The sequence below is a fragment of the Moschus berezovskii genome, chromosome 10 (assembly GCF_049115385.1).
Source record: "Moschus berezovskii isolate FMDL1 chromosome 10, NW_MosBer_1.0, whole genome shotgun sequence".
NCBI classification, from domain to species: domain Eukaryota; kingdom Metazoa; phylum Chordata; class Mammalia; order Artiodactyla; family Moschidae; genus Moschus; species Moschus berezovskii.
Window position 1 is genome coordinate 53,283,186 of NC_142469.1, and position 24,314 is coordinate 53,307,499.

Sequence of the window (24,314 nt, forward strand, 5' to 3'; positions counted from 1 at the left end):
GTGTTCCCCATCTTGAACCCCCCCTCCCACCTCCCTCCCCATATCATCCCTCTGGGTCTTCCCAGCGCACCAGGCCCTAGCATCTTGTATCATGCATCGAAACTGGACTGCTGATTCGTTTCACATATAATAATATACATGTTTCAATGCCATTCTCCCAAATCATCCTACCCACGCCCTCTCCCACAGAGTCCAAAAGACTGTTCTATAATCTGTGTCTCTTTTGCTGTCTCGTATACAGGGTTATCATTATCATCTTTCTAAATTCCATATATATGCATTAGTATACTGTATTGGTATTTTTCTTTCTGGCATACTTCACTCTGTATAATAGTTGTTTTTTTTTTTTTTCCTTTTGAGGACCTAAGGTGTTGACTATCACTTTACTTTTTAATACTGAATTTTAGTTCTTTCAAGGAGAATTGTTCCTTACCTGGATCACTACTGCTCTAACCATAACACCAGTTTCTGTCTCTGAATAAAAGAAATAACTCACAGGAGATTTTGGATATTTTCCTTATTGTTAGCAACTACTGGAAAAATAGCTCATGCTCCAAAGTTCAAAACAACAAAATCTTAATTACTCTGCTCACTCCTAGGTCTATATTCATTTTTACCAACTAGGTTCTTAGGAAAGAATATAACATACTGAACAAGTGAAAATGGAGAATGCAATTGAGGTCAGATTTCAGGATGTCTAAACTCCTCGTGCGAAGAGTTGACTCACTGGAAAAGACTCTGATGCTGGGAAGGATTGGGGGCAGGAGGAGAAGGGGATGACAGAGAATGAGATGGCTGGATGGTATCACCAACTCGATGGACATGAGTTTGAGTGAACTCCGGGAGTTGGTGATGGACAGGGAGGCCTGGCGTGCTGTGATTCACGGGGTCGCAAAGAGTCGGACACGACTGAGTGACTGAACTGAACTGAACTGAATTGAAACATGAATAGAAGACATTCCTGTTGATGATCAACTGCTAAATTGTATCCGACTCTTTGTGACCACATGGACTGAAGCACTCCAGGCTCCCTTGTCCTTTAATATCTCCCAGAGTTTGCTCAGAGTTATGTCCAATTGAGTGGCTGACACTATCTAACCATCTTGTCCTATGCCACCTCCTTCTCCTTTTGCCTTCAATTTTCCACAGAATCAGGATCTTTTCCAATGAGTGGTTCTTCTCATCAAGTGACTAAAGAGTTGGAGCTTCAGCTTCAGCATCAGTTCTCCCAATGAATACTCAAGTGTTGATTTCCTTTAGAATTGACTGGTTTGATCTCCTTGCAGTCCAAAGGACTCTCAAGAGTCTTTGTAGCACCACAACTTAAAAACATCAATTTTGTGCTCAGTCTTCTCTATGGCTTACAAATTGTATTGGGATTCTATGGTTTATTAATTATATTGGGCCACTCTCAAGTGGCTGGTTGAATGTGAGGGTAGGTAATAAATGTTTCCTACATTAGGAGATGGGCAAACTGGAGGATAGACAGTGTATAATAAATTTATACACATTTGCTGATTGGGTGGATTATAGATAACTTGGCTGTGTATCTCATATTATACAGTAGGTTAGCCAGGCTTGTTCACAGAGCCTGGTAGACTTCTTACAAACTTTTGAGGACTCTTAAGATCTAAGCTAGTAACTCAACACTATCATTTGTCACATCATTATGGTAAAAGCAAGTTAAAAGTCCAGCCTAGATGCTATGGGTAGAAAGAAAAAGTTAACGGATTGCTTGAAGTAAGGAGCTACAAAGAAGGGTTTGATTAATGGGATGGTGAAGAATTGGCACCAATCTGAAGTCAGTTTATCACAAATGGTCATGTAATTGTAATGCTATAATATCATTTTAAAATACTCAGAAAATAATCTCTATAGCTGCCAAACATGCTCTTGATTTTAGATAAATTTATAATATCATTAAGTATATATATAATTAAGAGGATTATAATTTAAAATCATCCAGACAACTTAAAGGGAGGATGTTAGCAGGGAATTATAGAATTAGAATATAGAATCTAATTGATTGAGGATAGAACTTCTGGTACTTCAGTAGATGCAACCCATTAATTGAGTTTATTGTCCTTAGTAGGAGGAGTAAAAAAAAAGAATTCACAGGTAAAAATATATTAGAAAGACTGTGTCTAAGTTGATAGTGATATTTTGCCTTATAAAAAGAAGCAGAAGTAGAAAGGTCCTATCCAGCAAGCTTAAAAAATGATTTTAACAAAAATAATTCAGGAAAGATAATAACCAAATCCCTTTGAAAGGATTTAAATAGACTTTAAAGACAGAGGAGCACAATCCACCCCTCCACAATTTTGCATCAAATTGTGTCAGGCAATATACAGAGCATTGATAAGCAAATGAGTGAAAATAATAAGCAAATAAATGTTTAAAATGCATTCTTCTAAAACAAACCCAAACTACTCCTGACTTGAAATCACTCAAGTGCTTTTATATTGATATACTGGTAAGTTTGAAAGTGAGTGGTTCTGAGGCAGCTGCTAATAACCTGATCAGCAGAAAACCATGTCAGTCTGAAGAATGAATAGGAGCATGGTTTGCCAGGGGAGGACATGAGTGAACTTTCTCTGTTGGTGTGAATGCCCTAAATCCTATTAAAGGCATGAACTACATGGGCAAGTGAATATCTCAAACTTTAATACTACATTGAAATTTTGTGCATTACTCTTAATGCATATAAATGCCTAAAATTAAGTACTGTGTATTTCATTATTTTAAAATAAATACAACAAAGTAAAGAACCAAATAAAAGTCAATATTAAAATACTGTTCTTGAGTTAGTTATCAAGTTTGGTATCCTGTGTGGTATTGATACTCTGCTGTATAAGTTTGAACAAATAATCACATCAACAATAATGAGATGCAAGTTTCTCATAGTTGGTGAAGACAGCTACAAACAAACAATAACAAAAAAGAAATGTTAAAACAAACTCTAGAATATTGGCTCAGAAATATGTGAATTCATGTGAATTCATTATATATATGTATTTAAATGTATAGGTGAACTATAAATAAAAATATAAACATTGCTGTTCAGTCACTAAGTTGCATCTGACTCTTTGTTACCCCATGGGCTGCAGCATGCCAGAATCTTCTGTGCTTCCCTATCTCCTGGAGTTTGCTCAGATTCATGTCCATTGAGTTGGTGATGCTAACTAACCATCTTGTCCTCTGTCACCCCCTTCTCCTTTTGATTTCAATCTTAATATAGATATCACCAAATTTAATTACATATATAAATATATGTACCTATATAAACATATGCCATATGCGTATTTTAAAGATAGAGAGATTAGATAGATAGATGGTTGATGGAAGATATGCATATATTCCCTAATTATTCTGTATGCTAAAATAATATAGAAGCAATGGTATCCAAGTAGCAATGAGTACTCTAGCACCAAAATTTTAATAATAATATTCTCGAGTATTAAAAATCGGTGTCCTTAATGATTTGGATGATTCCAGAGCTGGGGCATAGAAAACACAAGTTAGCAACATATTGCTATTGGAGAAACTAAGCAGGTGCTCAGAATAAGGCCAGGGCAAAAAGTCAGGGAATCATCTCAAAGGGGCTCCCACTGGCTTTATATGAATTAGGTTAAGTATTAGAATAGTGATAATATATAACGTACAGTTTGTAATGTTTAATTCTCTGGTTAGGGAATATGAAGCATTTTGCAATGGCTCCTAGCAGTGACAGTAGTTGATATCACTGAACTATCAACAAGTCTTGTCTGACTCTTGCAATCCCATGGACTGTAGCCTACCAGGCTTCTCTGTCCATGGGATTTTCCAGGCAAGAATATATGGGGAGGGTTGCCATTTCCTTCTCCTGGGGAACTTCCTGACCCAGGAATTGAACCCAGGTCTCCCACATTGCAGGCAGATACTTTACCAACAGCTATGCAGGAAACCCGAAGAGGAGGGGCAGCACTTCCTTTTCATTTTTTTGAGATAAACATCAAATGCATTCGTCTCTTAACAGTCATCACCATGTGTGCTCAGTTGGTTCAGTCTTCCACCTCATTGAAACCAATTAGTTATGCATATTCAAACTTCAAACCAGCACTTACATTGCATTATACAATCGTCTAAAGTGTTTTTAAAATGAGCCTCATTACAAGAATAAAAGACTGAAAGTCATGTCCAAAGTTATTTTTCTTCTAGCAGCCTTACTAAAATTACAGAGAATATTAAATAAGAAGGCTTTTGTTGAAGTCTAGGTCTGATACTTTAAAATACCCTGTGATACTGAGAAAATCACTTATCTCCAACATTTATCTTAGCTAAAAAAAAGGTGGGCAATAAAAATAAAAGTCATAGTAACAATATCTTCCTCACAGAGTTTTTGTCAGTATTGTTAAGAAGCTTTCCTTTCAGTCATGTGATCCTATTTCACTTCAGCCCTATTTCAAGGTCCCAGTATAACATTGCCATTCAACAAGATCTCACTCCTAATCTAGTGTTTTCAATAATATTAGCATTGTCAGTATATCTTAGGGAAAACCCTTTGTTTTATTACAAATACTGCAAAGGGAGGTACGGAACCCAAACACAGTCCTGTTCTAATTTGAGTGTTTATTTCTTCAAATATTGTTTTCTATTTATGCTTCTGAGTGTATTATAGGTTTTTCATGAAAGAAGAGTTGAATGGGAAAGGAAAATCTTCAAATATCTCTAAGAAACTTTTAAACAAGAAAGCTAAAATACATTCACTATATTAAATATTTAAGTTTAGATATATAGTCATATTATATTTTATTGAAAGGATAAATAAGTGCAGACCCTACATGTATTTTCCATTAATGCTTCATGTCGAATACCAAAATAAAATATACCCAGATCAGTGCATTTGTCAATGAGACAATAAAATACATTCCGCCCTGTCCCGACTCAAAAAAGATTTTGCAATTTAAGCTGGCATGCTGAAATGTAATTGTAATGTCCTGAACTGAACTGAAGGTTATATTCCAGAACATTTTAAATGAATGCTCAGTATTTTCTCTGTATAATAATATAAACATGAATACATGAAAATATAAATTTCTCTTTCTGACTCCACATGTTTACAATGAATTCCAAATGTCCCTTAGGGTTATAAAAATGTTATTGCCTGAAACCAGAATTGAATTTGAGCTCTGAATGACTTTAATTAAATTTTTTAAAAAATTATGTATTACATAAAGTTTTAAATTCCACAAAGGTCTTTTTTATTTACAAATTGTATGTTTTGTAGATTTATAAATATATTTAATTTAGTTTTTTTTTTCTCTTAGAGTGTAAATTTAAAGAACAAAGAAATTGGTGAAATAAGAACACAGTCAAGTTGCTTCATTCTCTCTAGAATGGATATACTAAAGATCTCAAATCCTTTATTCAAATTCAAAAAAACAAAAAGCTCTGAAATCAAATTTTCCCCCCAAAGCTTTGAAGTAAACTCATTTGATGATGATATATTACTTATACCTATATTACTTATCAGTCAGTTCACTTCAGTCACTCAGTCGTGTCCGACTCTTTGCGACCCCATGGACATCAGCACGCCAGACCTCCCTGTCCATCATCAGCTCCCAGAGTTTACTCAAACTCATGTCCATTGAATCAGTGATGCCATCCAACCATCTCATCCTCTGTCATCCCCTTCTCCTCCCGCCTTCAATCTTTCCCAGCTTCAGAGTCTTTTCCATTGAGTCAGTTCTTTACATCAGGTGGCCAAAGTATTGGAGTTTCAGCTTCAGCATCAGTCCTTCTAATGAATATTCAGGACTGATCTCCTTTAGAATGGACTGGTTGGATCTCCTTGCTGTCCAAGGGACTCTCAAGAGTCTTCTCCAACACCACAGTTCAAAAGCATCAGTTCTTTGGTGCTCAGTTTTCTTTATAGTCCAACTCTCACATCCATACATGACTCCTGGAAAAACCATAGCCTTGACTAGACAGACTTTTGTTGGCAAAGTAATGTCTCTGCTTTTTAATATGCTGTCTATGTAGGTCATAACTTTTCTTCCAAGGAGTAAGCGTCTTTTAATTTCATGGCTGCAGTTACCATCTGCAGTGATTTTGGAGCCTCCCAAAATAAAGTTTCTCACTGTTTCCACTGTTTCCCCATCTATTTGCCATGAAGGGATGGGACCAGATGCCATGATCTGCCAAGATCTTACAGAGTCCAACACAACAATGACAACCCAGTAATAAATTTAAAATGTTGATTCTTGTACTTTATTCCACCTATTTACAAAAGTTTTATGGCACATCATTTAAGATTTAATTTGGCTTAATAATGTGGCTCAAGATTGCCTGTTTTTGAGTTAGAACCCTGCTGTTTACCAGACCCTGGACAAATTATAAATCTTTCAAGATTTTTAATTCCTTCATCTATTCATGCAAGAAAATAACAGTACCTGCATCATGGCTTAACTGTGAAAAATACATGAGTTAACTTACTTAAAATAATTAATACTCAATGTTGCTGAAGTAGCTGGTACTCAATGTTGCTAGAAATGGAAAATTCAGGTTTTTTTCTATAGAATAAAATGATCAGATTTCAGAATCAAAATTAAAAACCAATATATATAGATCCAACATGAGGTTTTTAAGAAGTAGGAACAATTCTCCTGAGAACAAGATAAAGATGATTTCAAATTGGCTCATTAGTAGAGCCACTTGATTTCAAAGAAACACATTCATTTTAATCTGCAAGTGTGGTAGAGAGTTGCCATATTAAAAATGGAAATAATTCTGCCCTCAAATACCTTTAAAGACATCACATGAAGAAATGGGATTCTTAACTTCAAAGTCATTAGATGATGCTTTCTAGTGTTAAATAATTACTAAGACGCTTAAAGCTTTTGCAAGTTTAGAATCACAACTTTTGGTTCATTCCTCAAGGTGATTAAAGTAGTTTATGCAATATTTCATGCAATATATTATGAAAAAGCTTCAACTTCAATGGAATATCATATTTCCTAAAGATCACTTTAAAAAAAATAACTTGAGAATCTGATTCATAAGCTTACAAATCATGCTTTTATCTGGAAATTTATCACACAAAATATACCTGTTAGTACAGCAGTGTGGTTATATGGAACCAACAAATCTGTTGAATTATCAATTTTGAGATTTCAAATCAAAGACACAGTTAAGGTGATTTGTAAAAGAAAAATAATATAAAATATCTCTAAAGCATCAGTTCATCGAAAGAAAAGGTAGAAAAAGACAGTTAATTACTTTTCACTTGGTTTTGACATATCTGGTTATTTGACAAGAGTCACCAGTGTTTTTTTTTTTTTTTTTTTACAAAATTGGAAGTTTAAGAAACTGTATCCTACACGTTTAAAAAAAATTAATTTAGATTTATCTCAAATCAATCATAAAGGAAATTCAGTCGCAGAATGTGACACATGCTATTCTGTCATGAAATATTTCTGAAAGCATCTGTTCAAAAATTATCATCAGTTAAGTTGAAGAGATGACTTTTCTGAGCTTTGCCACATTCATTAAAATCTATAACATGCCAAATTTTACCCTAATTCATTTTTTAAATTTTATTCTTAATATTCTTGCATATTCTACAATAGATTTCTTTTGTATAATTGTTAGATACAATTTCCCAACTAATCCTTTTTCTTAATTTTGAATCCTAAATGTTTTCTCTGTTTTCAAACCACATGTATTTCACATGTTGTGATGCTTGAAGCTATCCCGTTGGTTCTATCTTTTTCTCTTTCCATTATGGTGTTAATATAATCCTGTAATGCTAAAATCCATTCCATATATTACTAACTTCTCTAATAAAGTATCAATAGTTACATACAACTCTATACATTCTCTTTCTCTTTAATGCTGCCTTTCAATTCATAAGTAAATTCTCTAAACTACAAAAATATTGTATATTATTTTATTTCATCAGCTTTTCAGAGGTATACATCTCAATAACTTCATTAGATATGCAACAGTTAAGTCTACCCTTCATAAACTATGCAATTATCTAAGCTTCCATTTTTTCCAAAGTAGCTTTCACAGTGAAAGTCATTCTCTTTTATGGCGTTAGGTCTACAAGTGGCAACAGATGCACTCACATGAAGCACAGGGCCCCGATTTGGCATTGTTAGTCAAGAGTTCCCTCTTATAGGAGATGTCACTTTTTGTACTCAACAAGCTCTCCTGCTAAATTAATCTTTGGTTGGCATTTATATCTACTTCAAACTAGCTTGCCACTTCCTCAGTATGGCACCATGACAACCTAACAGATGGGCCTAAGGACAAGCATGCCAGATGATCTGAATGACAACCAGGTTTAAGTATTATGGGACAGATTCCCATCCTCAAATATTGAAATAACGATCCACATCAAATATGTGAATATTTTAAAAAATGAGTATCTGTCACTTAAACCTTATATATTTTTTAAATAATTTTTTCAAATATATGTCAAAATTGAAGATAAATCACACTAACACATATAGCTATGTGTGCTTCTGTCCCAATACCAGATTATTGAAATTGGGAACAGACTGGCTGTCCCAAAGCTTCTTAGAATTATAGTGGATAAGAAAGGCACCTTCCATTAGACAAAGTGTTGAGATATCTAAAGTCAGCTGCATGGTTTATTTCTCAACTTATTCTCAACGTCTTTTCTCAATTATAGGCTAACTTTCTGTCCTAATCCTTGGATACTGTGAGTCTTCTGGTTTCTGCTCTACCGTACTCTGTTACTAATTTTTCCTTATTCTTTTCTACCTTTCTCTTTCATACTTCTATTTTTCAATGTAGGTTTTATTCCTATCTCTAAGAACCTCCACTCTTCTTTATCAGTCTGGTTGTGCCTATTTTAACTTATTGCAGTTATTGTTAATACTATTTATTAAGATTGCATTGCAGCATCACCTTCCCCTTTGAGCCATGATGTGCTTAGCTATATGATCCAGTGTTTGGCCAGCATTCATTATTAATCATTTACTGCCTTTACTTCATCTTTATCTGCTTTTTCTTGTTTTGTATCTATTGTTTTCCTTCTGAGGAAACTTTAGGTTTAGATATTTCTCATGATTAGGGGCAATATTTACAGAAATATTTCCAAACTCTAAGTGGATTAATATTTGAAAGATATATGGCCAAATGTGAGGGTGCTCTTCTAAAATAATCATATTTTTCCCTGAAGGTTAGAAGAAATTAAGAATCCTATAATTTGGCTAGGTTTATCCAGTATAGGTTAAAATATAAAATTAAGTAAATTAGAAAATTTGGAAGTAGAAACATTCCCTTTAAAACACTGTATGTGGATAGCTTGACATATGATAGAAATGCTCCATTGTCCTAAACCTTCCCAATTTTGATTTTGGATTTCCACCACATTTTCTTAAAACTTTATCATATAGTTAGAGAGGAGTTTCCAAAGTACTTTAGCATTTTACTTTCAAAAGTTAAGGTCACATGCTATTTTACACGTATATAAGTAAAATTCAGAGGAGAGTTTAATTATTCTCCATGAGGTCGCCCAAGGACCATCTTAAGAAGATCAGTAATCCTTCTTTCTTCACACCTTCTGAACATTCTTTCCAGTGCACTTAGACTTACAGCTTATATGTCAATAAAGATTTCCAAAGGTATGAGTTAACTTTCATTAGCTACATTAAATCCCCAAACCACCTGAGAGTCTGGCATATGTATGTAATGCTTGATAAAACCCAATATTTTTCTCCAAAATTATTTAAAGTAATTCTATGAAATGCCAATTAAATAATAAAGTGAGTGACAATTTAAAGGATAGTGGGCATTTAGAACAAGAGAATAACTAACAGAATCTGCCAAATGAAGCCTAGCTATGTTGAACTCTGACTCCAGCTCTAGAAGTAATTCATTCTGGTAACCTCTGGGATCTTGAGTGCTTCCATTTCTCCTTTTTGAATTTAAATAGTTTTTATAATAACTTATTACATAATTTTTCCAAGTCTAACTTTGTTATACTGAGTCTTAGAAATACAATTTTACTTGAAGACCATATTTAAATAAGACAGGGGAACATTGCCTACAGGGAGCTTCTGCCTGCTGGTACAACTCAACTTTGTTACATAATTTTAGTGCTGGCTGAATTTAGTCATTAAATTCCAGGAGCTGGACTTCACCTCTGCAGTCTCAGGATTTCTGCTATTCTAATGTCAAGAGATGATCAGAATCTGAAGTGGAATATTCATTCACATCAACAAAACTCAAACAGACTGATATAAATTATAACAAGGACTATGAATTAATATAATTTATACACGTAAACATGATAATCAAGTGAACTGAATCCACGACTACCAATTTGCAGACTTTCTCTTTTGGGCACATCCACATGGAAAATCTTATTGTAGTCAGAAGATTTATTAGTGAGCTGGAGTCAGGAGCACAGTTTTCTGTGTTCTCTTAGGTAACAATGAGTTAGGTACAGCCACAAAAGTGTACCTAGGAAGACATAAGAATACAAAGTTTATTATATTCACACATTCTATTGAGAGTATAGAGCTGCTAAAGGTTCACATACACATGTTTAGAGCACTGTCCATCCTAGTAAGGTCTTTAAAGAACACAATTGTTTTTAACTTTTACAACCCTACCTCATCTGTGCCAGCATTGCTCTGATGTATTAATTCTTTAGATATGTTAATTTTCCATAGACGTATGCCAACCCCTAGGTGTTGTCCTTTTCATCATAGGGGACTGGAATGCAAAAGTAGAAAGTTAAGAGATACCTGAAACAGGCTAGTTTGGCCTGAAAGTACAAAATGAAGCAGGGCAAAGGCTAACAGAGTTTACCAAGAGAATTCACTGGTTATAGCAAACACCCTCTTCCAACAACACAAGCCAACACTCTACATGTGAACTTCACTAGATGGTCAATACCAAAATCAGACTGATTGTATTCTTTGCAGCCAAAGATGGAGAAACTCTATACAGTCAGCAGAAGTAAGACCAGGCTCAGATCATGAATTCCTTATTGACAAATTGTGACTTAAATTGAAGAAACTAGGGAAAACCACTAGGTCTTTCAGATATGACCTAAATCAAATCCCTTACAATTAAACAGTAAAAAGGACAGCGTCAAGGGATTCGATTTGATAGACAGAATGCCTGAAGAACAATTGATGGAGATTTGTGAGGCCATCCCCAAGGAAAAGAAATGCAAATTGGTTGTCAGAGGAGGCCTTACAAATAGCTGAGAAAAGAAGAGAAGTGAAAGGCAAAGAAGAAAAGGAAAGATATACCCATTTGAATGCAGAGTTCCAAAGAATAGCAAGGAGAGATAAGAAAGCCTTCCTCAGTGATCAATGCAAAGAAATAGAAGAAAACAATAGAATGGGAAAGACTAGAGATCTCTTCAAGAAAATTAGAGATACCAAGGGAACATTTCATGCAAAGATGGCACAATAAAGGAGGAAGTGGTATGGACTTAACAGAAGCAGAAGACATTGAAAGAGGTGTCAAGAATACATAGAAGGACTATACAAAAAAAACTTAATGACCCAGATAATCATAATAGTGTGATAACTTACCTGAACCAGACATCCTGGAATGTGAAGTCAGGTGGGCCTTAGGAAGCATCACTATGAACAAAGCTAGTGGAGGTAGTGGAATTCCAGTTGAGCTATTTCAAATCCTAAAAGATGATGCTGTGAAAGTGCTGCATTCAATATGCCAGCAAATTTGGAAAACTCAGCAGTGGCCACAGGACTTTGGGATTAATTCCAATCCCAAGAAAGGCAATACCAAAGAATATTGAAACTACCGCACAATTGCACCCTTCTCACACACTAGCAAAGAGCTGCTGAAAATTCTCCCTGAGGCTCCAACAGTATGTGAACTGAGAACTTCCTTATGTTTAAGCCTGATTTAGAAAAGACAGAGGAACCAGAGATCAAATTGCCAACATCTGTTGGATTATAGGACAGGAAGAGAGGTCCAGAAAAACATCTACTTCTGCTTTAATGACTATGCCAAAGTGTTTGACTGTGTGGATTACACAAACTGTGGAAAATTCTTAAAGAGATGGGAATAGCAGACCACTTTAGCTGCCTCCTGAGAAATCTGTATATAGGTCAAGAAGCAAAATCTAGAACTGGACATGAAAAAATGGATTGGATATGAATTGGGAAACAGTACGTCAAATATATTGTCACCCTGTTTATTTAACGTATAGAAAGAGTACATCATGCAAAATGCTGGGCTGGATGAAGCACAAGCTGGAATCAAGCTTGCCTTGAGAATTATCAATAACCTCAGATATGCAGATGACACCAGCCTTATGGCAGAAAGCAAAGAGGAACTGAAGAACCTCTTGATGAAAGTGAAAGAGGAGAGTAAAAAATCTGGCTTAAAACTCAACATTCAAAAAATTAAGATCGTGGCATCTGGTCCCATCATTTCATGGAAAATAGATGGGGAAACAATTGAACAGTGACAGATGTTATTTTCTTGGGTTCCAAAACTATCTCAGATGGTGACTGTAGCCATAAAATTAAAAGACGCTTGCTCCTTGGAAGAAAAGCACTGACCAAATTAGACAGCATATTAAAAAACAGAGACAATATTTTGCCAACAAGGTTTCATCTATTCAAAGCTATGGTTTTTCCAGTAGTCATGTATGGGTGTGAGATTTGTACCATAAAGTAGGCTGAGCACAGAAGAATTGATGCTTTTGAACTGTAGTGTTGGAGAAGACTCTTGAGAGTCCCTTGGACGGTACAGAGATCTAACCAGTCAATCCTAAATGACATCCTTCCTGAAGATTCATTGGAAGGACTAATGCTGAAGCTGAAACTCCAATACTTTGGCCCCCTGATGGAAAGAACTAACTCACTGGAAATGACCCTGATGCTGCAAAAGATTGAAGGCAGGAAGAGAAGAGGACAACAGAGGATGAGATGGTTGGATGGCATCACCAACTCAATGGATATGAGTTTGAGCAAGCTCCTGGAGTTGGTGATGGACAGGGAAATCTGGTGTGCTGCACTCCATGGGGTCTCAAAGGTTCAGATATGACTGAGCAACTGAAATGAACTGAGCCCCTAGGTGAGCCCCTCGGTGTCTTCATAGAGAATATATTTTCTGTCTCAAAAAATCATCATCCTCTCCAAGTTTGAATTGGAGATCTGTACCAAGAAAGATAAATTAGCAATGTGGATATATATATATATATGTATCTTTTTGCATGTGTAACTTTAAGTACTTTGCCACCTGACTGAGACTGAACTTTCCACCTAAATTTTTAGTTCAGTTCTCCCTCAGATTTTCTGAAATACAGTAAGTCATTGAAGCCTTTTAACTATGCTAAGTTTTATGTTCTCTGACTAGCTCACTGCAGGAGACTAATAGTCTGGCCAAAACCCTGCAGTTCAAAAAAATAAAAATTTGAAAGTTGGGTTAAATATCCTCTTTGTTTTGTCTTCTAGTCTGAGTCTCAGATTAATCCACTGAGACAGAGATAGTTTAGCCTTATTACCATATGTTGATCATAAATTCATCTTTTATAGCCTATTCTTCCTTTATCATCCCCCTGTGTACCTTCTTGTACCTTAGTAGGGGCAGACACAAGAAACACTGAGCTTAGTGTTGGTTTCTAAAGAATTTCTAAAAATACAGTTACAGGCTTTCACTTCTAGTACCGATGGCTAAACATCAACATGACTTTAATTCATTTTGTCAGCTTTGATCACCCTATCTTTTTTGATCAAGGAAAATCTTCTTTATTTTATTGATATTCCTGAATCTGATAGTATTACCTCTTAGACAAATGAAGCATTTGTACACACAATTTGATCTCTGACTCACCTTTTTAAAAAAAATTAATGCTTTATCGGTCTGAGGATATCGTCAACACCAACAATTTCTATATACTTTCTAACTATCTTTTCTACAGGCTGAGCGTGCTATGCCTAGAAATTATCTTCCACTGTGAAGAAATTTCTATCCATCTATTTGTTTCTTTGACCTATTCTCTATACTTGCTTTATGGACTAAAAAATATGAATTTCAAGAGACTAATATATTTGGTTGGCATTTGTCCCCTTCCTCACCTGTGTAAAGAAACGTTAGGAAATCTGGATGAAAGATAAAAATCCTGCACACTGATGCACGTTATCTGAGTAATTCCTCACCCAGTGGGGAAAAGGACACAATCAAAGTTTTAGGATATTACTCCACACTGTATTTTCTACAGTAAGGATAATAACACCTGTCTGCAGCCATCTCACTGAGTAGCTGCCAAGGGAACAATAATTTCAAGAAACATGTAAAGGCCTTTGAAATTCTTAAAAGGAGAAAATCTCGAGATAAATTCCAGGGAGTTTATCTTTCAGGTAATGCTGCAATGGAAATGATTCTTTCATCTTTGCCTTTTCTGTATTCAATCCTGTAGTTTTGCCAGTAGAGTATTTTTCCCCCTTACCTTCTCAAAAAAGAAAATATAAACAAACAAAAGCAATGAACGAAACTACACACAGACACACATATACAAATACATTCTTATAGCAAATTCTGATTGCTCCATTCATGTATTCTTATTAAGAAGTGGTTAGATCTCCACTTGAAAAAGCAATTGATGTGTTCAAGTGCAGGTCATATGAAACTGATATTTAAATATATATATTTATTTATTTATTTGGCTGTGTTAGCTATTAATTGTGGCATGTGATATCTTTTGTTGTGGGGCTTGGGCTCAGTAGTTGCAGCACGCAGGCTTAGTTGCTCCGCAATCTGTTTGATCTTAGTTTCCTAAGGGGTTGAACCCACGTCTCTCACTTTACAAGATGGATACTTAACCACTGGACACTAGGGAAGTTCTGAAACAGATTCTGATATCAATATTTGCTAACCTCCTTTTTTTCAAAATTCTGAAAAGCATAATTATGCCAAATATGGCAATTTATGAGCAGATTTGTGATTTCTGTCTGGGAAACTAATACTTGAGATTCTACTGTTATTAGTGATACCAGAGGAAATTTCTTCCTCATTTGAAATCCAATAGCACTCTACTTGTAATTCTTTATTTTCCTCTCTTTTATAAGAATTCACCAATCAGATTTTCCTTGTTAGACTATACACTCCATGATTATATAGAGTCCACACTTAATGCCAAATGGTATCCCCCTCAGTGCCTTCCATTTAATGTAAGCTCAATAAATATTTGTTGTGTAAGTGTCTAAAAAGCATTAGGCAAGGATCATCTCTGGCTTGAGACAAAACAAAACATAATAGCATGAGAATGGATCATATAGCTGCTATGCCAATCTTAACCCAATTGAAAGTGAATAGGTTCATGCTTTACTAGACAGGTTTCCAATAAACAATATAAAGGAAATGGCAACCCACTCCAGTGTTCTTGCCTGGAGAATCCCAGGGACGTCAGAGCCTGGTCAGCTGCCATCTGTGGGGTCGCACAGAGTCGGACATGACTGAAGTGACTTAGCAGCAGCAGCAGAAACATTTTAGGTAAGGTTAGAAAAACCCAGCCATTACTCAACTCAGGCTTGACTGATCATTGCTTGAAAGCCAGTACTCAAGGCTAGTGGTGGTTGAAAGAAAAGTTGCTTTAACCCAAAAGCCGGCAATCTGAAGAGGAGGTAGACATGTGTCCCTCAAACCAACTCTGAAGATTCTGCTCAGGCATGACAATTTCGAAAAGGAGAAAGAAGGGGGAAGACACTCAGCAAGTCTGTGAGGTAGGAGGATAGATTCTACATCATTCTCCATTCCTTCAGACTGGCTATTTCTTCAGATGTTATCTTGCCTGCATGATCTGCCTGCAGGAGAGCTAAGAGGTCTGCTGAGGTCTCTACTGCAGTCATTCTCTAACTACTTAATTCTTCAGTCTTACTCCATTTGATTTAGGAAAAGAATCAACAGTTTAAGGAAGGCTTGATGTGCATTCAGGTGAGCATAAGTCAGAAGTTATGTTAAGTTGCCGAATGATCTCTTTCCTATAAGTTTGTAGAGAAACAGAAATGGGCAAACAGAAAAGGGGCAAAGGAGCTGCTTACAAATCCCCACCTGTCAGACATCATTCCATTTCTATGGGATTAGGGGCAAAAGTCCATCTTCTGTAGCATCTTGCTGACCTAGGGAACTATATTCTTAGAGTGGAAGAGGTTGACATGGGTCTGTAGCACCTCTTTGGTGACAGTTTTAGTGGTCTGCTTACATATATGGGCAGAACAAGCTACAGTTATTTTGAAGCCCACAAAGATATCAATTATTATGATCAATAGTGTTAATCCCATATGATCAATAGTGTTAATCCCATTAAGTTCTAGCTATTGTGCTAGCTATAGATGCTGTATTGCTCAAGGTGGAGCTGTTGCTGTCAGAGCTGTAGTCTGGTCACTGTGCAGTTAGCTTTTACTGTCTTGGCAGTGACAGCATCTGTAAACCACCTCAGGAATGTGCATCAGATACTGAGTCTATGACTCTAGTGTCTTAGTCATTAACTATTTGAGCCTGCTCTTTTGAGACTCAAGCAGGCCTGGGAAACTTTAACTTTCCTACAAACAAGAGGCAGGGGGCACAGAGAGCCTTTGTACTTGGAGGGGGCCTGCAGGGTTCTCCTTATTTCCATGGCCAGCCAGACAGCTCTTATCTTTTCATAACTGCATCATAGTCTAAATCTCTACCTGTCTTATGGCTGTCCTGTGTCTTGATATTGTACCCTAATAATAAAGAACAGGAAGCTGGATATGGGTTTACAATAACTGTTTGGAAGGCATGCCACAGTGAAATAGCAAGCAATAAAATAGAACACTAGTGTTAAAGACTTAGGCTAATGTCTCTGTCATGTATGTCAATTAAGGAAGTGTATTTAAGTATATTTTCTAAATTTGATTCTTTCTTGGTAGCTGCTGAGTCTTGGTAAAAGCCCCTTGGGTTTTTGAAGTGAGTTTACCAAGGATAGGTGGGAATAAAAGAAACTTGGAACTTTGGCAATATTTGAAGGTTTCTGAAGATTTCTGAGACTTCTTACACTGGTCTTTAGAGGTACGTGCTGTGATCCAACGGAGAAGGCAATGGCAAACCACTCCAGTACTCTTGCCTAGAAAATCCCGTGGACAGAGGAACCTGGAGGGCTACAGTCCATGGGGTCGCTACTAGTCGGACACGACTGAGCGACTTCACTTTCACTTTTCACTTTCACACATTGGAGAAGGAAATGGCAACCCACTCCAGTGTTCTTGCCTGGAGAATCCCAGGGACAGCGGAGCCTGGTGGGCTGCCGTCTGTGGGGTCGCACGGAGTCGGACACGACTGAAGTGACTTAGCAGCAGCAGCAGCTGTGATCCAAACTTATGCTGCCCTGGATGGCTGCATTAGACAAGGATGGTGTGTAGTAGGCACTGAATGAAATTAACCCAGGGATATTTAGATAAGCCCCTAATATTGTGTTTCTGGACATGGGAGACTCAACTAAACCTTGAAAACCATGTATATATATATAATTTGAAATGGTGATCAGCTATCTTTTCCTGGTATTACTTCAAGGAATATTACTCTTGGAGCAATTCTTTTTGCTTATTAGTGCAAAATGGACTTCCTTGGAAGAACATTCTATATATATTACTTGGTCAGTAATAACAAAGAAAGTCTTATACATGATTAATGGAAAATTTTCCCAGAGAAATTGTCAGAAGATTGGGACCTGGAGGACAAAGGTGAAATGGTCTCAGACTTTAAAGAGGATCAGCCTTGCTTATAGTTTGGTTTTCTGAAGAATTAAAATATGCCAGGTAAGAGAAGATGCTAAGGAATGAATGGAAGAAGACCAAAAAAGATAAAGAGTTGATTTAACCCTCTGGAAAAAAGCAATTAGACAAACTGGGAAGGAAGTAGTGGGAGTGTTCTCTGAAAGAGTGATCAGTTTTCATAAAATGTTTATGTTGCAGGAAGGGGGACACCTTCTAGGGCCCAAGTGTGGCCTCTTATTTAACACTTGAAAATGAATTATCCAAGGAGACATACGTATTGACAAAACAAAAGACTATTGCAAAGGGGTGCCCAGGCAGAGAGCACCAAGGTAAGGGAACCCAGGAGTAAACTCTGCCACATGGCTTACAGTCTCAGGATTTATGGTAAAGGAGTTAGTTTCCAGATTGTCTCTGGCCAATCATTCTGACTCAGGGTCCTCCCTGGTGGCACAGGCATCTCTCAGACAAGATAGATTTCAGCAGAAGGCTTTTTGGGAGGTTGATAGGACATATTTTCTCCTTCCTCCTCCCAAATTCTTCTGGAAAGAGTAATCAGTGCTGACGGTAAACAAGAAAAGCAAACCAGGCAGGGCAAGATAGAGAAGAAATTGGGATTTCTTGAAAACTGAAGAGAATATATCCCCCTCACATTATGGTAAGTTGAACTCTATGTATCATAGGTCATAGTCACCAAACTACACATCCTAGTTGGGAAGTTTCTGTGTCTGTGTGCTCAGTTGCTCAGTCATGTCTGAGTCTTTGCAACCCCATGGATTGTGGCCTGCCAGGGCTCCTCTGTCCATGAATTTCCCAGGCAAGAATATTTGAGTGGGTTGCCATTTCCTTCTCTAGGGGGATCTTACCGACCCAAGGATCAAAACCATGTCTCTTGATTCTCCTGCATTGACAGGTGGATTCTTTACCACTGTGCCACCTGGGAAGCCCTATTTGAGAAGTTTGAAATTCCAAAAATAGAATTCAGGACTCTTTAAGCTCTGCTGGACTCTCCATGTCAATGGCTTTGCCTCAGGGTCTCTCACACTTGCCAATCCTAGATCAAAAGATCAAGGGGAAGAAAGAGGAAGGTATATTAGAGAAGGGAATGTTTCACTGACCTTGATGTAGTTAAGTAAAATGAGAGAAGAATACATATGAGTAAAAATAAAAATGCCCTAACTTGAAACCTGTGTGAGTTGCAAGTAATATAATTTTCCTTGATTCTGAAGAAATCTACTTAACATTGTGTGCTTAACAATTTTTTTCATTAAAGGCAAAATGTGTTTTCCTTAGATAAACCTGTGAAACTCTAAATTTTTTCACAAAATCCAGTGTTAAGAAATTGCAGAGTTTAAGATATAATTGTCAATTTGGGAAAGTTATTTCTGAACTTTACTTAACTGGAAAAAGAAAATTCCGTTTTTAAAGTTATGAACTTTCTTGCCCATGATTACATGAACTATGTATGTACTTGGTTCATGTGTCTCCTGTTCAGAATCTTCATGGTCTCCTTAACTGTTTGTGTGCACTTGTAGTTTTTTACTTTCCTCTCTGGGATTAGATGAAGTTATGTCTAGACCAGTAAAAATTTTAACACACTAATATGATTATTATAATGAGTGGATGATTTTCCTGGAGCAAAGATGGACCTTAAATAATTACATGAAATTTTTCTGGATTAAATATTTTTAATTGTCAATTCCTTTTTGCATTTCACACATAATTTCTTGATGTTTCAGTTGGTTGATTGTTAGTATTATTATTATTATGGTTGGTTTTGTATATCAGGAGTAAATTCCCCTATCTTTCAAGAGGGATATTTTGGTTAATATATTTTAAAGGCAGAATTTATTGATCTGTAGAGTAGGAAATCAACCAGAGATTTAAAAAGCAAGAATGTTAGCGGTTGAGTAAATGTTTTTATGCATCTTTAAGATTTTACTGGCTGGCTCAAACAGTAAATGTTAAGAGACTAAACACTTATTCTTTCATTTGGAAATAATAAACTTAATAATATTTTTAATTGAAAATAAACGGTGAAAATAGTGCAAAACATTTTTAACCAAGGAAAGTTTTATTTTCTTTGTTTCTAGGATTTTCTTACCTGAATATTGGCAAGGCTATGGGTTTTCTAGTGGTCATGTATGGATGTGAGAGTTGGACTATAAAGAAAGCTGAGCACCGAAGAATTGATGCTTTTGAACTGTGGTGTTGGAGAATACTCTTGAAGTGTCCCTTGGACTGCAAGGAGATCCAACCAGTCGATCCCAAAGGAGATCAGTCCTGGGTGTTCATTGGAAGGACTGATGTTGAAGCTGAAACTCCAATACTTTGGCCACCTGATATGAAGAACTGACTCATTGGAAAAGACCCTGATGCTGGGAACGATTGAGGGCAGGAGAAGGGGAAGACAGAGAATGAGATGGTTGGATGACATCACCGACTTGATGGACATGGGTTTGGGTGAACTCCGGGAGTTGGTGATGGACAGGGAGGCTTGCATGCTGCGGTTCATGGGGTCGCAAAATGTCGGACACGACTGAGCGACTGAACTGAACTGAACTTGAATATTGCAATTAAAATAACAATTTTTATGTTTGATGACTTTGCAATTGTGTGTTTATTTGTGCATGGAGGGGCCTATACTTTTGTGTAAGTATATATATATATGTATGTATGTACTTTTTAATCTTAGGATGACAGTACTATATACCTGGGGTGCTGCGTTATGGAATGCAAAAATTTTGGAGCACTCATGAAAACAAACTTGCGTCAAACTTTTTCTATTTTTATGTAGAACACTTTGGGTATATAATAAAAATATCTAAAAATTAGTGTGACTATAAAGTGAGTATTATGAATTATCACACAAGTAAACATATGCCACATGTATCCATCAAAAACAAGAAACAAGAATTTCTAGGATTATTTTATGATGATTAAAGAGCAATTCAGTTTATGCATATTTAACCCCTTAATAGCAGAGCCCTAGTTGCCTCATTAAATTTTTAACAAAAAAGATTTTTGAATTATCATGAAAATATCTGGCAGAATTGAAGGAAAGGAAGTTGTGTCTCTGTTAAAAGAAATGTGAGTAACAGAATATCACATGATGTCTTCAAAGATTTCCACCTATTTTATCATTGTTGTCATACTCTGTCAAATCAGCATTTCATCTTTGAATTTTCTCTGAAAAACTCAGTCTTTTTTTTAAATTTACTATTTTTGCTTATGCTTTTTCCTACATAAAACTAGCAATAAATTAGTGATTTTTATGTGGTCAATGTAATATCATGCCTATGTATAATTTTCTTAAATGCTGTACAATTTAAATGTTTCTCACATTATATAGTTATTTTAGTAAGTTCCCTAACTCGACAAAATTATTTCTAAAATGTAGTTTCACAGAACCTATGTCCTAGATACAGTGATTTATGCTGAAAAGTATTTTACTAATTCCATACTTGTTTCTATAAGTATTTTTCTTTATACTCTCTTGTGAAACTGAAATAAAATATAGTATTCACACAAGAAGTATAAAAAACTGTGCAACTTAAAGAATAACTAGGACACTTACTGCTTATGACTCGGAATTGTAAGGACAAAAAAAAAAAAAAAAAAGCACAAAGTTGTGAGTTAAGCTTTATTGTGGGCAACATGAGGACTATAGCCCAGGAAACAGCATCTCAGATAGCTCTGAGGAGCTACTCCAAAGAGGTAAGGGAGAAGGTCAGTATATATGTGATTTTGGTGAAGGGGGAGTATGGTGCTGTGAAGCATACATTTTGACAGAGGGTTGCCACTAGTTACAATGAGGTTGCTGCTAGTCAACAGATATCTCCATTAATGATTTTTAGTGCTAGGTATGAGAAGATCGGAGAAGGCAATGGCAACACACTCCAGTGTTCTTGCCTGGAGAATCCCAGGGATGGGGGAGCCTGGTGGGCTGCCGTCTATTGGGTCGCACAGAGTCAGACACAACTGAAATGACTTAGCAGCAACAGCAGCAGCATCAGAAGATACCAAAAATTGTGCATATGTGTGTGTGTGTATGTGTGTGTATCTCAGATATTTTTTGTTCTTTCATCTATAATGGGCAGTTAGATTGTTTCTGTATTTTAGCATTATCAATAATGGTGCAGTGAACACTGGAGTGCATATTTCTTTTTGGATTAGTGTTTTCCTGTTCTTTGGATCAGTACACAGAGGTGGAATATCTGGGCCATATGGTATTCTATTCTTAATTCTTTGATGAATTTCCATACTGTTTTCTGTAGATAGCTGATTTGCTTTTCCCTCCCTGCTTTAATTCAACCTCTTATGTTTAAGTTCAGCAATAAATATTGAACCCAGGAAATTCTAAGCACCCCACACCTGGTCCCCATAAAGGTAGAACTACAGGCACACTCTCTCCTCCTACCCAAGACCTCACTGAGTGTGCATGAGTGTTCCATGTATCCTTAGGACTTATGAGCAATAATTTTTGTCTTTTCAAACTTCCATGACGGCAATCATAAGAACCACAAGAGCCAGTCCAGCCACACCATTGGCTCTGGTCAGGGAAATGACCGTGGGAGCTGCCAAAAATAGTATAAGTCCAGATCAGTGCCCTAGACATTTCTGGTTAATAGCATCATTATCAGTAAGCTGAAGCTGACACAAATAATTTTCCATTATGGTTTGCACTCTTGGATCCTTATTAAAAGATCATTTCACATACTAAGATCATAATGTAATTGTAGTTTCTTTAAAAATTATATACATTTTTTTAATATTTAGTCATTTAATATTTATGGAATATATTTTTTTGAATGATGAGAAGTAGGTTCCTATTTTTGCTTTGTTTTTCCCTATGGATGGATAGTCATTATTCCTTGACTTATTTTAAAAGTTCCTGTTTCCTGATTGATCTGCAACTCCACCTGTTACAAATTGTGTCCATATATTTGTGGTTTTCCTCTGGGCTTGATAGCCTTAACTGTTCTATTTGTATCAAAAATACACTTTATTTTTTATGCTATGAGTCCATGCTAAGTCCTTTAAGTCAGGTCCTACTCTTTTCATATCAGGATAAAAATAAAGTTTCTATTTTCAACATTTCTTCTGTATCAATTCATATAACCATAGTTATTATTTTTGTTCCCTAAGAAACTTTATTCTACATTTTCTTCTAGAAGTTTTAGTTTTATGGATTATATTTATGTCTATTGTCCATTTGGGGCTAAGTTTTGTGTATAATGGGATGCACGTGTGCACAGTAACTCACTCAGTCAAGTCCAGCTCTTTGTGATGCCATGACCTGTAGTCCACCAGGCTCCTCTGTTCATGGGAATATCCTGGCAAGAATACTGGAGTGGATTACCATTTCCTCTTCCAGGGGGTCAGACGCACATTTTCTGTGACTTTGGCTTTGGCAAGCAGATTCTTTACCACTAGGATTTTCTACATATTTATGCCCAGTTCAGTTCAGCTCAGTCTTTCAGTGGTGTCTGACTCTTTGCGATCCCATTGACTGCAGCACTCCAGGCCTCCCTGTCCATCACCAACTCTCGGAGTTTACTCAAACTCATGTCCATTCAGTTGGTGATGCCATCCAACCATCTCATCATCTGTCATTCCCTTCTCCTCCTGTCTTCAATCTTTACCAGCATCAGGGTCTTTTCAAATGAGTCAGGTCTTCACATCAGTTGGCCAAAGTATTGGAATTTCAGCTTCAACATCAGTCCTTCCAATGAACATTCAGAACTGATTTCCTCTGCAATGGACTGGTTGGATCTCCTTGCAGTCCAAAGGACTCTCAAGAGTCTTCTCCAACACCACAGTTCAAAAGCATCAATTCTTCGGTGCTCAGCTTTCTTTATAGTCCAACTCTCACATCCATACATGGACTACTGGAAAAGCCATAGCCTTGACTAGATGGACTTTTGTTGGCAAAGTAATGCCTCTGCTTTTTAATATGCTGTCTAGGTTGGTCATAACTTTCCTTCCAAGGAGTATGCGTCTTTTAATTTCATGGCTGCAGTCACCATCTGCAGTGATTTTAGAGCCCCCAAAAATAAAGTCTTCCCAGTTATCTCAGTGTTATTCTGATTTGTTAAGTCTATTGTTTCTTTATTACTTTGGCATTATGTATTTATATAAAATCATTACATGTGGAGGTCCACTTCTGTATTCCCACTCACATATATTGATATATGTGTCCAATCTTTTGCCCACATCACACTGCCTTGATTTTAAATATGATTGTAATATATCTAAAGTAAGTAGTTTTCATCTTCTGTTTTGTAATTGAATTACATTTTGTATAATAGTACATAGTACTTCTTCCCAAATGGAGCAGTAGTAAAGAATCTTCCTGCCAATACAGAAGACACAAGAGATGTGAGTTTGATCCTTGAGTCAGGAAAAGCCCCTTGAGTAGGAAATGGCAATCCACTCCAGTATTCTCACCTGGAAAACTCCATGGACAGAGGAGGCTGGAGGCTACATTTTATGGGGTCACAAAGAGTCACATGACTGAGTGACTGAGCACACACACACATACTGCAAAATACCAAGTTTTAGAATATGTCTGTA